This window comes from Kryptolebias marmoratus, linkage group LG2 (genome assembly GCF_001649575.2).
Source record: "Kryptolebias marmoratus isolate JLee-2015 linkage group LG2, ASM164957v2, whole genome shotgun sequence".
NCBI lineage: Eukaryota > Metazoa > Chordata > Actinopteri > Cyprinodontiformes > Rivulidae > Kryptolebias > Kryptolebias marmoratus.
Window position 1 is genome coordinate 20,429,451 of NC_051431.1, and position 3,084 is coordinate 20,432,534.

The 3,084-nt window shown below is 40.0% G+C and overlaps 1 long non-coding RNA gene across 1 annotated transcript; it reads right to left on the minus strand.

Moving 5' to 3' along the window:
- Nucleotides 1–853: 853 nt before the first annotated feature.
- Nucleotides 854–2,012, minus strand: LOC112450639. Its single transcript, XR_003039318.1, has 3 exons — nucleotides 1,818–2,012; nucleotides 1,523–1,708; nucleotides 854–1,397 (listed from the first exon to the last, which is right to left on the minus strand). It is a non-coding gene; the product is annotated as an uncharacterized LOC112450639 (long non-coding RNA).
- Between the last annotated feature and the right edge of the window lie 1,072 nt (nucleotides 2,013–3,084).

The window sequence follows — 3,084 nt, forward strand, 5'->3', positions numbered from 1 at the left end:
GCCTATTCTCAGAGCTGACAGCACACTATACCCTAAAACAAACAAACAAACAAACAAAACAAAGCAAATAGGTGTGTCAGCTGTAAATACAAAATGGTCTAATTCAATGTGAAAAATACATTTCCTTTGATATTTATTTGTATGTCTTAAAAACACCTAAGTTTTTTTGGTAATCACTGATAAATTTCTCAGAGCATAATAAGTTGTGTGACCTTCACTATTGTACAAAAGTTTAGCTTTCTGGAGTTTTGGAGTTTGATTTGTGTGAATATTTACTTTGTTTTTGATCATTTTCAATCCAGTTCTTAAGGGGAATATATATGCTTTTATGAGAAATGTATGTTTTCTTCATTAAGCCATTTAATTCAGGATCTCACAGGCCTGCAACTTTTGAAGAGAAGTTGGAGGCTCAAAATAGCAGCAAAAATTGCAAGATTTACACAGATTTTCACTTACAGTTTCTCTCAATTTGTACTTACACCACTTTTGAGTATGTACAGAACTGAATAGATATGTTCATGCAACTATCCTGCAAATGATATGCACAATTATTTGTCACAATTTAGTCACAAAGTGGCTATTTATGTTTCAAATTGATTGCAACTTTAACTTTTTCTATCTCCAATCAGTCACACTTTGGTTTGATAGGTCGCTAAACCCTCTCAAAGTCACTGGTGTAGAGTCTCAGTTATCCAGGAGATGGCCAATCTCCCTGCCCCAAAAAATCTGAAACAAACAAACAAACAAACAAAGCAACTGGACTTCTGTTCTGTAGTTGAAGACCTTTCACTTCCCATCCAGGGAGCTTCATCAATGGAGCATTAAGTCTGATACCCAGTCATTTCCCCTTTAATTCACACCTTATTCATAACATAATCAGTATACTATCCACACACAGATAACAAAAAATAGAAACACTACAATAACTACATGACAGAACTGCCCCCTTGCTGTGTGTCCTGCTCCTGGATTCTTGCTCCAAACTTGCACCGTTGTGCAGGAACAGAGGCACCAGGTGTGGGACGCTGAGGAGTGTTAGGAAATTGTACAGTTGGAGCGAAGCTGGTACTTTGGACAAAACCACCCATGTGGGGATGGGGGAGATAATAAGGCATATGGTGATGCTGTTGTTGTTGCTGCTGTTGTTGCTGTTGTTGTTGTCGACGTGCTCGTTGCTCCATCTCGCTCCGTCTGGTTGATGCTGTTGTTGTTGCTGCTGCATCAACTGCAGCTGTGTGACCAGCTGTCCCACCAGGGCAAAGCCATCTTTAAGGGTGCTCGCTACCTAGCACATGCTTGCAGAAATTTTGCCCAGTCTCTCTTTGGAGATTACCTCAGAGTCTGAATGTGCTCTTTTCTGAAGCCCGTCTCTGCGGTGGGAGGAAATCTTCACCTTACTGAAAATAAACAACAACAACAAAGATGTTTTAATAAAGTTTATTTTATTTTATTTTATTAAGTTTATTAAAATGGAGATTAAGAAGACAACACATGCAAAAAGATATCAAGAGCAGGAACTTACCTGCAGCATATCCTGACGGGTGTTCGCCACCTCGAGTGTAAGAGGGCCGACGTCGGATTCTTTGTGTCTGTCAACATCTGTAAATAGTGTTGAGCTTCTTGTCGAAAGACTTGAGCTGCTGGGTGCAGAATCCACCGACTTCAAACCGAACTCCTTTGCACTGGTAGCCAGCGATCCACCCCATATCTCCACATGTTTAAAAAAATATGAGGACAACACATCAGTGACCACTGCAATGCCCCGAGTCCACAGCTTGTCTACATTTACTCTGGACAGCTTCCACTTTAGTGGTTACCTGGGCCATGGTCAGCCTTTCCAACAGCAGTCCCTGGTGCAAGACATTGCTCCACATGCATTTCAAAAATATCAGGGTACTTGGACTGACATGACTCCCAGTTCACATTATTCTGGCTTTTTTTGGATTTGTAGTTTGAAGTAATGTGCAGCAACAAACTGACCTCATCGCTTGGCCACACAAAAGAATGTTGCCGTACCCGCCATTTTCCAAATAACTGCTCACATGTGTCTGCACACACATGTGGAGAAACACAATTCACAGCGCCAGCTAGTGCCCTGGCATAGCAACTATAGCAGATTCAATGTTTTCAGCAGTTTCATAAAAACAGCGAATGCGGTACGTGTAAACAGGGATTTTTTTTTCTTTCTGAATAAACATAAGAAAAACACCAACGGTTTAAAAGATCGTTCCAGTATAAATTATCTTTTTACAATGCAGGAGCCTAATTCCTCGCACTTTCTGACTCACGGAAACTAATTTCAAAGGGCTCCACTTAAGTTTGAGACAAATTTTTGGAATGATCAATATTTCTGTGACACAAAAGCAGGGCAAGATGATTTACATGAGAAAACCGAGGACCCCTGCAAACGTTCCAAGACATTTTGGAAACTCCCAGTGAGATACAGGCTTTATCTAACTCATGGGATAATATGTGTTAAAGGCAACACAATTTTATCTTCAGGCACATTGTGTTGGGGTCTGGCAAACATGTGTTTTCTTTCACTTTTCCCTGCATTTGTTATTTGTTCCTCCTAGGTGTGGCTGGCCAGCTGCTTCTGATTTCTCGATCAACTCACCTGTGACCAATTATCCACAACAGCATGTCTGCAGAATTTGTTCTGTTGATTGTAAAAAAAAATGCCAGTGACTACAGTATGACTAACACTAAGGGACATCTTGAAAGAACAAGATGAATTTCAAAGATGTATCAGATTAAAACTTGGCGTGTTTTAGCACGGTGGGCAGACTTTTCTCAGAGATAATTAAAGGCCTAGCATTCCTTGAATAAATGCCAATTGCCAGCTGTCCTTCTTGCCAAACTTTTGGACGAACATCATCTTATGTTGAGAAATGAGGGCGCTGTAGTTGTTTTTGCTAGGCCTTGAAAATATTGTGAGATGTCACGCTTAGAGTATGTCCTGTGAATGACTTTCAAGTTATAATTTAATTCCTGTAAAACAGACTGAGTTATAGCCATTTTCCTGTTTGCTAATGTTGATAAGCTGTAGGGACTATTTTAAATTTGGTTGACTCAAAAAGTTAA